Source organism: Vigna angularis, chromosome 9 (assembly GCF_016808095.1).
Source record: "Vigna angularis cultivar LongXiaoDou No.4 chromosome 9, ASM1680809v1, whole genome shotgun sequence".
Taxonomy (NCBI): Eukaryota; Viridiplantae; Streptophyta; class Magnoliopsida; order Fabales; family Fabaceae; genus Vigna; species Vigna angularis.
In genome coordinates this window covers 19,757,615-19,770,909 of record NC_068978.1, presented here as the reverse complement: position 1 = coordinate 19,770,909, position 13,295 = coordinate 19,757,615, and the positions used below count along the sequence as shown (strand labels likewise).

The following is a 13,295-nucleotide window of genomic DNA, read 5'->3' as shown; positions in this document are numbered from 1 at the left end:
CTTCAAGATAAATGGACGACCCATATTACCAGGTGACTCGACATGGACGGTCGACCCAGATGGACGACCTACCTCACGAAGGGTGTTCGACACAGATGGATGATCTGCATTAGCAAAGATACTCGACACTGTCGGTCGACACAGATGGTCGACCTGTATTAACAATGGTACTCGAAATTGTTGGTCGACACAGATGGATGATCTGTATTAGCAAAGGTACTCGACACTGTTGGTCGACACAGATGGTCGACCTGTCTTAAGAAGGGTGCTCGACATGGTCAGTCGACACAGATGGATGATCTGTATTATCAAGGGTGTTCGACACTGCTCATTATGAGCTCTAAGTAAAGGACCGACACAGCTCAACCTCGACCAGAAATCTTCCCGAATGAAAGTATTTCAATAAAAAGAATTTTACTAGAACACCAAACGGTCAAGAACCGTTTAATGTCGAACGTACGTTATCATAGAGAAGTTCATATTCAAGTTTCACTTACATTCACTCATTTCTCAGCATACATATATATATTTCATATTTTCAAATACTCATATCAACTCATACTTATGATCATATACCAACAATCAAATAACATAGTTCATACTTCATGCGACACACATAATGTTCATACGGTACACGACAAACATACGAATTAAATTTAATAAGCTTCCCTTACCTGGATCAGAAGTGAACGTCCTAACTCAGGGTGTTTGGTTCGTACGCTAACAGTTCTCTACTCTCACAGGATCACTTAACTCTTCCAACCCGATCTAACCATAAAAACCAAGAAATATTAAGAACTTAACCCTTCATGCAACCAGGATCTGGCTTTGCATGAGACAGAAAACGTTCGACAAGAAGAGAGACTTACCAGTATCAGAACGTTGAGGTGATCGGTTCAAAACGAAGCTCACGACACTAGGAATGGTTCTACGGTTTCTGAAACGTGAACGGAGAAGAGAAAGAAGAAGTTTCAGTAGAGAGAAGGTAGAGATTTCTAGAGAGAAGGTGAAGAATATGGAAAGTTAGAATCTGAGGAAGAAGAAGAGTGCATGCAAAGAGTGATGCGGACTTCAGAAAAAGTCATTTTTGTTTAAAACCAACGTCCGTTCTCTTGCTGCCACTTGTCTTCCACTACTGATTTAGGAACATTCCATCACGACACCTGGCAGGAAGGCAGTGAGTCTAGAAGTGTGTTTTTAATGCACACAGAAGGGTTTTTAGGGCAATTAATGAGGATGAGACAGGGAATTAATGGTGCTTCGTTTTTCTAGGGTCTTACACAAGGTGTTGAATGATGCCTAGTTAAATTATGCTACCACTGAGAAGGAGTTTCTAGCCATAGTTTATGCTTTAGAGAAATTCAGATCTTATCTCATAGGGTCTAAGGTGATTATCTACACAGATCATTCAGCTATAAAATATTTGTTGACAAAGCCAAATTCTAAACCACGTCTGATTAGATGGGTGTTACTACTGCAAGAGTTTGATCTAAAAATCCATGATAAAAAGGGGAGTGAAAATTTGATTGCTGATCACTTATCCCGGCTAGTTAATACTGAGGTTACTAGCAAAGAAACAGAAATCTGGGAATCTTTTTCGGATGAAACACTCATGTATATTCAAAAGAGGCTGTGGTTTGCTGATATGGCAAATTTTAAAGCTGTAGGGGTAATTCCAAAAGATCTTAATTGGCAACAAAGAAAGAAATTTTTGCATGATGCCAAGCAGTTTATCTGGGATGACCCTTATTTATTTAAAATAGGAGCAGATAATCTCTTGAGGCGATGTGTTACAAATGAAGAAGCTGAAGAAATTCTCTGGCATTGCCATGATTCACCTTATGGAGGACATTTTAATGGAGAAAGAACAACAGCAAAAGTTCTCCAATCAGGTTTTTATTGGCCTACTTTATTTAAAGATGCTCATAATCATGCCAGGAATTGTGACAGGTGTCAAAGAACTGGAAATATTTCAAGACGTCATGAAATGCCATTACAGGGCATTCTAGAAGTTGAAATCTTTGATTGTTGGGGCATTGATTTTGTAGGACCATTTCCACCATCTTTCAAAATTGAATACATTTTTATGGTAGTAGATTATGTGAGTAAATGGGTAGAAGCATTGGTGTGTCCTAAAAATTATGCAAGCACTGTGATTAAATTTCTAAAGAAGCAAATCTTTACATGCTTTGGAACTCCTAGAGTACTTATTAGTGATGAAGGATCTCATTTTTGCAATTATCAGCTATCTAAGGTACTCAAACATTATGGTGTGAGACATAAGGTAGCTGCACCTTATCATCCACAGACTAATGGGCAAGGTGAAGTATCTAACAGAGAAATCAAGCGAATATTGGAGAAAACAGTTGCTACGTCAAGAAAGGACTGATCACATAAACTTGATGATGCTCTCTGGGCATACAGGACTGCAATGAAGACATCTATGGGTTTATCACCTTATCAGCTTGTCTATGGGAAAGAATGTCATTTACTAGTGGAGATGGAGCATAAAGCCTTATGGGCGCTTAAATTTCTGAATTTTTATCCTTCTAAAACTCAAAATAAGCGTAGAAGGCAAATGTTGGAACTTGAAGAGATGCGGTTGCATGCATATGATTCATCCAGAAACTACAAAGAAAAGGTAAAATTCTATCATGACAGGAAGTTGATAAAGAAAATTTTCAATCCAGGACAGCAGGTGCTATTGTTCAATTCAAGATTGAAGCTGTTTCCTGGAAAGTTGAAGTCAAAATGGTCCGGACCATTCATAGTGAAGAATGTGTGTCCACATGGAGCAATTGAATTAGTTGATCCAGCTGCTAGTGATCAACAAAGAAGCTGGGTGGTGAACGGTCAACGTCTCAAGCATTATTTAGGTGGAGAAGTAGAGCAATTATCCACAGTGATGAAGTTGGCGGATCCTTGAACTATTTTGGGTCAGGCTCGTGACGTTAAACAAGCGCTTACTAGGAGGCAACCTAGTGTTTTGTAATATTGAACTTATTTGCTTATGTTTTTAGAATAGGGTTGATGTACTCAATTTGAACTTTTTTTGTTATGATGGTTTGCTTATGACTTATTGCATGATGAGTATTGCTTGATGATGTTTGGATCTTGATTGATGATTGAGAATGTGCACATTATATGCTTATACAGGTGGTTCACAAGCCTTGTGAACAAATGCATGATGTTATGATTGTGATTATGATGCTAAGTAGGATGTTTATGTGGAATGTGAATGAGCTTATATGTGAGATTTTGAGCTCCAGAGTTGTTGTTGAATGTTATTACTTTGAAAGCATGAATGACTTTGCCCAGGTTTTCTATGATTAAATCACTTGTTCTTTTGCATCATATGATCAAGGCCATTTGTTGGTAACCCTTTTGTTAGCCAGATGCATGAATTTAGCCCACTAAAAGAGAGCACTAAGTGTGCTATCCTTTGAACCCTTAGCCTTGAACATGATTTGAAAACCCTTTTTGAAAAGCTTTACCTTGAGTTAAGTTGAAAATATTTTGTGGTATTGATAAATGTTCAAGTTTGGGGTTGTTGGAAAACAGAAAGGGAAAATAAAAAGCATTGAGCCAAAAGTTAAGCATGTGAAAAGCAGAAGAAAAAGAAAAGAAAAGCTCAATGCAAAAGAAAGTTGGGGATAATTAAGAATGGTTGTGATTCTCTTAACTCAAGGGTTTTGTGATCCAGAAAAACTAATTATTATTGTTAGCCCAGCCACATTATAAGCCATTGAAAAGTCCTTGTGATGATCCTTACTTGTAAATGTTTTGATTATGGTTAAATGAAAGGCAAAGTTAATTCATGTGACATTGTGATAGTAAAGTGAATGAGTGAATATCTCCTATACACTTGTGTGTTTGGGTGAAACACTTTATCTAGTGAGGATAGATTCCATGAACACATAAGAACATATTTGCTTAGTTGATTGATCATTCATGAAAATAGCATTTGTTGGATATTATGTGATTTAGTGAACATTGAAAGCATGTACACATCTTGATTTTAGTCTTGTTGATGATCTAAATTGAGTATTTCCTTTGTCCCCAGAACGGTCCTATTGCCTCTGTTCCCAGAAAATCGAGGCATATAAGTTCACCATAACTACGAAAATGCCACGACATTTTTATGCTTCAGTTTTTACAAAACCGAAGTCTATTGTGCGAGTTAAAAAAATAGTTTTTTTTACTAGTGACATGATTGTTATGTTGTTACTATGATGATTTGTATGTGTGTGATATTACCAATGTGATGTGTGGGCTTGTTGGTAGAAGGGTGATTTAGGATTTAATAGGTGTGCGCCAAATTCTAGAAAGAAAAAGAGTTAAGGTAAACTTTTGTTTAATTTGTATTTTTGGGCCCAAAGGCAAAATTGTCTTTTAACTTTATTAATTGGTGTAGAATTAATATAAGGGGTGTAGGAAGTAAATGAATAAAAATAAATTTAAAATTTAAAAGATCTAGTGGATTTTAGAAAGATTTAGTGGTTCTTGATGTTTTAAAAAGTAGTTAAGAGAGAATAAGAGGAAATCTTGGTGGTTTTATAGATTAAGTGAGAGATATGATTTTAATTAAAAAGATGGAGATAGAATAGAAGAAGATAATAACGAAAAGGGTAAAAGACGTTTTCTAGGAGAAAAGAGGAAGAGTTGCAGAAAACCTTAGTGCAAGGGAGGACTTGTGGTTATTTGAAGTTAGATAAAGCCCTAGGATTGACCAAGGTATGGGGAAGGTTACCTTTGTTTGTTAATTATTGTATGTTATATGTGTTCTTGGTTATTTTGATTAATAATCCTTGTTAATATATGTTATATGATTATGATTATGGTTGTATGTTGTTCTTTTTAGGCAAGAGTTTATGTATGCATAGACATAAGGTTTATGTAATATTTGAGTTGGGTGAACCCTATGAATATATGTATCATTGTTGGGTTATCCCAATTGAGGGATTGATGCTAAGGGAGAATAAAGTTATGAGGCTTGGGGATTTTCCATGCAAATGTATGTGTAAGGGTGTGGTAATAATCATATGCATTATATTTGTGTTGTTTGAGTTATAACATGTGTATTGATTGAATTTGGATGATTCAAGTGTGGTAATGTATGTGTTTGAATATGTTTTCAAGGGTATGTGATGCTTGAATACATCACTACAAGAATGATTGAGATTACCGACGGTCATAATTCGTCGGTAATGTATAAAATCTGTCGGTAATTAACATTTATCGACGGCCAACATACCGTCGGTAAAAATGTTGTCGGTAAACTTTACCAAGGGATCTTTCGTCTGTTGGTAATTACCGAAGGCTTTTGGCCGTCGGTAAAGCCTTCGATAATTACCGAAGGATCTAGGCCTTCGGTAAATCCGTCGGTAAATGTCGCGACCTGGTTCATCTTCTTCCTCTTCCTTCGTCGCTGTGTCAATTTTTTTTTTTCATTTCCACGAACTCCGCCACCAAAAGGGCATCACACGAATAACCATAGGGAATCATGGAGAGTTGAGCTCGTCGGAAAAGTTTAGGACCGGTGATGTTGTGTCATTTTATCATAGAGAGTTGAGCTCGCCGAAAAAATTTAGGACCAGTGATGTTGTGTCATTTTATCATGCAGAGTTGAGCTCGTCGGAAAAGCTTAGCACCGGTGATGTTCCTAATCGCACAAATGAACTCGCACAAATTTAGGACCGGTTTAGGACCAGTGATGTTGTGTCATTTTATCATGCAAAGTTGAGCTCGCCGGAAAAGTTTAGCACCGGTGATGTTCCTAATCGCACAAATGAACTCTACAACAGTCCACCAGAAAACTTGAGCTTGTCGGAAAAGTAGAGCTCGCCGGAAAAGTTGAGAGCATCCCGTGATGGTGGAGACTATCCTATGATGGTGGAAAGCAACCCACAATGGTAGAGAGCTGAAGCCACAAGACGGTAAGGAGAAATGAGTAGTGGTGGTGTGAACTGAGTTGGTAAAGAAAATGAGGAGAAATGAGCGTCTTTGCCACATATATTGACAATGGAGGCAGAATTTGGGCGGGAAAATTCCCGTTCTTTTTACCGAAGGACATGGACCTTCGGTAAATTCGTCGGTAATGTCGATAAGTGAAATAATGGGCGAGAAAATTCCCGCTTTTTTTACCGACGGCCAAAAGCCTTTGATAAAACCGTCGGTAAGTGACATTGACATTACCGACGAATTTACCGATGGAACATATTCGTCGGTAATGTGTATGTCAGTTACCGACGGATTTACCCAAGGCTTTTGGCCGTCAGTAAATAAAATTCAAAATTCGTCGGTAATGCCGTCGGTAATGAAAATTTACTGACGAAAATGTATCTGTCAGTAAAAATTCGTCGGTAATATTAATAATTTTTGTAGTGCATGAATGATGTTTTGACAGAGTTTTCTCGTGATTTAGGGTTGTTGCATGTGTGTTTGCATACTTGAATTATGTCCAGGATGTGTTTCATTTAACAGATAATGGATTATCACTAAGGATAATCAATTATTGCGTGTCAATATGAGTCTGGTTGCGAGAATAATCGATTATCACTTATGATAATCGATTATCCCTTCTTGCATGACGTTTCTAGGTGATTTTCATTGAGATAATCGATTATCCAAAGTGATAATCGATTATCACAATGTATTTTTGTGAAAAAGGATGAATTTGATAAAGAATGGATGTGGTTCAAGCCTAGGAAGCACTTAAACGCGTTGGTACTCAAGGAATAAGAGTAATGGACATGTTTAGAGTCAATTTTGACTGGTGATTGTGAAATGGAGCATGAATGAGTATTGGGATGTACTTAAGTGTGTGATTAATGAGCATGAGGCATGGGAGATTAGTCTACTTGTTGTACCTAGTAAATATTGGTTCTATTTGCGGATATGTGCTCTCTTTGGCATTAGTTGTTGAAAAGAGAGTTGTGACTACCTTTGGCATTGGTTGTTGAAAAGCAAGGAATATTCCCTTTGGGATTGGTTGTTGAAAAGGGGATGACTCTCTTTGGCATTGGTTGTTGAAAAGAGAGTGACATTCTCTTTGGCAAATGGTTGTAGAAAAGAGAATGATGTTCGAGTGTTTAATCTTCTTTGGTGAGGGGGATAAATGTTCTGCCTTGTGTGATAGGAGAACAGGTCTGAAGCCATAAGAAGGATCACTCGAGTGTATCTGTATGGGGAAGCTACAGATGGGGCTATAGGAGCGGCTACAGCCGGTGAGGAAAGGTACAAGAGTGTGACTAAGTCTTGTCATGATGGAGTTCGTGGTTTGGTGATGCTAATGGTGTGATTCATGACTAGGATAATCATTATGGTGGTGTATCTATGATGATGATCATGGTATTTGACATGCTCCAAGTTATGCTATGTTGATAGTGGTCTTACCATAATGATTATAGTAGTAGTTAGCATATGTGCTAATGAGTGGATAAACCAAAGTTCTATGGGTGAGATGTTGGTGATGACATCTAGGATTCGGAATCAAGGATCAAGGACGGAAGTTTGAGGATTGGGGATCGAAGATCGAGTAATTCATTATGATTGAATTGCTTATGTTAGAGGATTAGTAATCCTATTGTTATTACTTATATGTATGAGGTGTTTAATTATGGTTGATATATTTGAAGGTTTATATCTTTTTATTATGATTACTTTATCGGTAGCTTACCCCATACATGTTTGTGTGTTTGTGAACGAAATTATCGGCGGTGATCGTATAATGTGTTATACGTGAGCAAATGATATTGAAAATGTTCTAGATGCATGATAGATTCGTGAGATGATGAGGGAAATATTTGAGTTTCTTTAAAAATTTCTTTTGGTATAGACTTTTGAAACAAAGTAATTGTAGTTGTTTTATTTCCTTAGTCATTTTAATTACTTTTGGAATAATGTAATTGGATAAGGCTTTTGAAACTATTATGTTTTGAATAAATTATGCATGTTGAAAGGTTAACGTTTTTGAAAAATACATTTTCGTATTATCATAAAGTTTTGAAATTTATCGCTTTTTGTTAACCCGTGATGTCGTAGAATTTGGGGCGTTACAAAGTCCCCCATAACTTTTGCCATTGGAAAATATAAGGATAAGGTTAGGTGTGATGTTGTGCCAATGAAAGCAACACACCTATTATTAGGAAGGTCATGGTAATATGATCACAAGATTATTTATGATGGATTTTCAAACAAAATTTTATTTGGCTTCCAAGGGCACCATATTACTCTCAAATCTTTGACTCCACAAGAGGTTAAAGAAGATAAACTAAAAATGAAACACAAATGAGAAAAAGAGATAACAAAAGAAAAAGAGCATAATAACTTTTCAAGTAATAAATTTTTGTTGGTAATAAGACAGCCTCATATCACATACAATAAAATACCCTTTAGCACACACAAAGAACCCTATGGAATAAAGGAGGAAGTTGAGAGTCTAGGCAAGGGTTTCAAGGTGCCTCATGGAATTTTACACCCTTCCATTTGCTAACTTTTACATACATTCATTGGGTGGCACACAATGGTAAGCAATACAAAACTTTTCCAACTTTTTGCAAAGTTTTTAAATGTAAGGACCTTGGGAAACTAAAACGGCATCACATCCAACATCACCCTTTACAAAAAATAAAATATTTAAGTGTAAAGGCATTTCCTTTTATAGGTCTCTCTGAATTCGAGGGTGAATTCTCTCCAACCCGTGGAACTAGGGTTGGGCAGAGTTAACTTAAAAAACCTAAACTATAGTTTATCTATATTTTTTTATACTTAAAAAACTTAAACTAAATTTACTAAAAACTAATTAAACTGATTAATAGTACAGTTAACTGCAGTTTAGGTTTTCTATTTCTTTTCTCAACCAGGCCTCGTTTGCTTTCTGCCTTGTTCAAAGCTCACTCGCCTATTGAAGATTGTTACCGTTGAAGGCTGTCGTCGTTGGAGGCCGCCGCCGTTGGAGGTTCGTTGTCGTCAAAGGTTCACTTCTATCATTCACTTTTGTGATCAACGTAAAAAATGCCTCAAACAGATCTTGCCAAAGAACCCTCCCATGGAGGCTCCGGTTGCCGAAAGGTGGTGGTGGGGTTGAAGATGGACTCCCCCAGCAAGGAATTTCTCACGTGGGCTTTGGTCAAAGTCGCTCACCCTGGTGACACCGTGGTTGCTCTGCATGTTCTTGGGAACCAGGGTACCTGGGGAATTCGAGTTCCTTTTTCTTTTTTTGCTTTGGGTTTTTGTTTTTTTAACGTGAATATTGACTGGTGAAATGGGGTTCTGTAGAAACTGCGAATGGAGACGGGAAATCTTCGCTGCTTTCACTTGTCAAGGCGTTTGACTATGTTCTTGCCGTTTATGAAGGATTCTGCAACTTGAAATAGGTATAATTTCTCAATCTTCGTTCTCTGTGTGGACCTTTTTCAATTTCTATAAACGGAAATGCAAATTCATCTGTTGTCTTCTAATCAGGTAGGAAATGCGGGACATAAAAAATGAAACTTCCTAGTGGAAACAAAAGCGTAATTTTGAAGTTTGTGAAAGTGCTCTTATTTGAGGTCCCTGAACAAAACATACTGAATTTTATGGTTTTTGTTTTTTTTCTTTTTCAGGTCACCTTAAACTCAAAATATGTTGTGGTTCATCAATGAAGAAAATTTTGGTTCGAGAAGCAAATGGTTATTCTGCAACTCATGTTGTGGTCGGAACAACTCATGGTTTGCATAGAATCAGGTCATCTACCTTTGTAGCTAAATACTGTGCTAAAAATTTGTCCAAGGATTGTTGTATTCTCGCTGTTAACAATGGGAAAGTTGTGTTCAAGCGTGACAGCTCGCCACCAAGTGTTGTTGACTTATAAGGTGTCAAATTGTTCTTAGTTTTGATTGTGGGCATTCTCACGGACATGGTAGAATTCTCAGGCTTGAGTTTGTTTTGCCGGTTCGATTCATTGGACACTCAGTATAGTTTGCTGCAAGGAAATCCACTTACATTATACTATACTTAACTGAATTACATCATAGTGAACATAAAAGTAGTTAACTGAATTGAACTACACTTTAAGTAAACTAAAAATAGTTCAGTTCAGTTATTATGAACTACTTTTTAGTTCAGTGGAGTTTTCTTAAACTAGTTTATAATTAACTATACATTTTTATAGTTCAGTACAATATAGTATACTTTGCCTATCCCTACGTGGAACATGATGATGAGGTCTTGATTATGGATTAAAGCAGAGTAACTAAGAGCATGACATAAAGGAAAATATTCATTTGTGTGATTTAGATATAGGCGCCGAGTGGAAGCTTTTTCTTTCTCAATGAATGTTGTGCTCGATAGTTGGCTTTCACACTTAGCATTGACGTATGTAAATTTCAGCTAACTTGAAGGAAGTTCATCATAGTGCCTTAACTAGAGAGAACTAAAGCTTAGAGCACACATAATTAGCTTATGGGATACGTTTTTAGCTTAGCTTATTTTGTATGCTAGTCATTAGTGATAGCTTGCATCATACACTTCCCTTAATCATGTTTAGTATATACTTAGCTTGTAAGATTTTGGAAACTTCTTTTCTTATAAATAAAGGGTTGTATTTGTACATTGGAAAATTTTGGCATTAATAGAAAAAAAATCTATCGAAACTGAGAGTGAATTGTTCTCTCTTATTCGTGAGTATCATCTAGAGTGAGAGCTTTAAGTGACTACTCAATCCTTAGTTATCTTAGAGCACCTCCAAGTGGTGTGGCAAGACTCCATTCCAAGCACCATTCATTCACGTCATTCATCTTCCAATTCGCATAGGAAATCTTCAATCACATAGGTTATATTTCCTTCATTAATTTTCAATTCTATTTTGGGAATCGTCGTTCATGTTGTGTTTTTTGTTATTTGATTCTTGAATCAACACGTATAGCATACATAATTTAATCTTAGGTTTATAGTATAACAATTGTGTTTAAATATATCATTTTAATTAAGATTTCTCCAAAAAGGATAAAATAAGTTTTGAATGAAATTATATGTTAAAGTTTTGAAGCCTTATTAGACAAAAAATATAAGCAAATAATGTGCATTAGATGTTGATAACGTTGTCGTTGACGTAATCAAATTAATATTACTAAACTATAGCAACTTCATTATTGTTAAGACAGTAGCCAACAAAATAAAAAGGGTAAATTCAACCCTAAGTCGTCTCCCAACAAACACGAAATTGATTATTAACAAATTAGTTCTTATAAAAACTATACAAAAGGTTAGTAAAATAATAAAGAAAATAAAGATAAAGAAAAAAAAATTAAAGAACGAAGTAGCAGAAGTTAGAAAGAACGAAATTTATAAAAGAGATTTAAAAAGATAAAAAAACAATGATAAAGAAAATAGGTTGATTTCATTGCTTTTTCAAAATAGGATTCATCATTGGTTATCTAAAGTTTATTGTTCAATTAATTATTATCTTAGATTTTCAAATTAATCAATGTAAATTCTCCATTAATTTGTTGGCGTTCTCACTCTTAACCAAAGTACATTCTCAATTAAAAGTAAGAACTTTGTAGATTAATTATAGTAAATTTAACGAAAGTACATTTTTAATTAAATATTACTATGCCTAATCATGTTTATTTTTTTACCTCTTATATCAAGTAAAAAGCTAATTAACCAAAGTACATTCATGATTAATTCTTGTTAAAGTTTTTACCACTGATCAAAGTATATTTTCAATTATTGACAAAAACTCATTTAATCATATGAAAGTTTCTAACTTTAATCAAAGTAAATTCTCAATTAAAATTAAAAACCCTTGGAATCATATGATTGATATGTTATGTAGATTTGACACCATGCTAAATTGATATAATGTAAAAATCATTACTTTTACTTGATTAAGAAGCAAAAGACATAGATAAAAATAAATCACAACAAGAATCAAAAGAACAAATATATTTATTGATCTAACCTCATAATTCAGTTAATAAATTACAACACAATCAACCCTACAGGCTTAACACTCCATGGAATGTAGAAATAACATGAAAATAGAAGAAGAGAGGGTGGAGAACATGAGAGAAAAGAGGGAGGACGAAATTTGGACCCCCCAAAGGGTTACTTAGCTACCCTAATGTGTTTTCCTAAGTCTCTTTATATAGAAATTGGATTGGGCTTTGTTTTAGGCTTTTCTGTTGTTGTAATTTTCTTTATGATAATGTAATCTCCTCCAATCATCTTCTAAATAATCCAATATTGATGACTTGGGCTCAAGCCCAATAGACAACCATGGCCCATCACTAATAAAGTCATGCACAATCAAGAAGAGTTGTCATCTATGAAGCCTTGCACCCAAGGATCCTTGACTAAAGGCATGCTTAGAAGGCTTCAAGAGGACCTAAAAGACATGTCCAAGCCACCTAGCCCAAGAAACTACTTCATTTGGAGCCATGAAGAAAGTGACTTCCGGATTGGGCCACGCTCAGCCCAATCTAGCCACCGCCCAGCGCTTCATGTGAAGCCCACGCCAGCAGCACATGCGTGCCAACAGCTGGCCTTCCAGAAGTTGCTTCTGCATGACCCATGTGACGCATATGTGGCCCATGATCTGTGATATTCGGCTGATCATCAGTTGTTGGTGCTGGGACCGTGAATAGCTTAAGCTTCGCTATAAATGATCATCGTTTATCTTTGTAAAGATACTTTTGAATGAATATGAGTAAGCCTTTGCTACCTTGAAGCCAACCCCCTTACTCTGCCCAAAAGTCACCTTTCTTGAGCTTCCCTTTTCTCTCCTCTAGCTTCCTTCCAGGGATGGAAGGCCGTCTGAGCTAGCTTCGCCTCCACTGATAGCTCCTTCCTCCACCAACAACCTTCACTTAATTCATTACTTGCGTTGCCAAAGGAAATCCAATGCGCAACATCATCTTTGCGCACGGTCCAAACCACATTCCGCTGCTTCATTATCACCCATAGTTGGGACATAACTCATCAAATATCTTCAAAATATATGTGATTGCTGTGGAGATCTAAAAATATTTGAGATGATATATGTTAGATTAAAAAAATGTGGTAAATATTATCTTTTGGTATTTATTGATATAGTTAAATAAGGTAATTATTTAACAATATCAAATAAAATATCTTAGGACATATTTTTCCCAAATTATCTTCAATCATGAACATTTATGAATTATCAAAGCCCTTTTAGTAGAAAAGATAGAGAAAACCGCAAGATCAAATTTTGTTGCTTATTCCCTCTTCTTGGCTTTACCAAATTTTTCACTTTTTCATGTTATGCTTGGATTGACTTCTTATGA

General features: G+C 36.0%; 1 long non-coding RNA gene across 1 annotated transcript; it reads left to right on the top strand.

Moving 5' to 3' along the window:
• Positions 1–8,688: 8,688 nt before the first annotated feature.
• Positions 8,689–9,993, top strand: LOC108320149 (uncharacterized). Its single transcript, XR_001831362.2, has 3 exons — positions 8,689–9,187; positions 9,280–9,377; positions 9,606–9,993. It is a non-coding gene; the product is annotated as an uncharacterized LOC108320149 (long non-coding RNA).
• Positions 9,994–13,295: the final 3,302 nt, after the last annotated feature.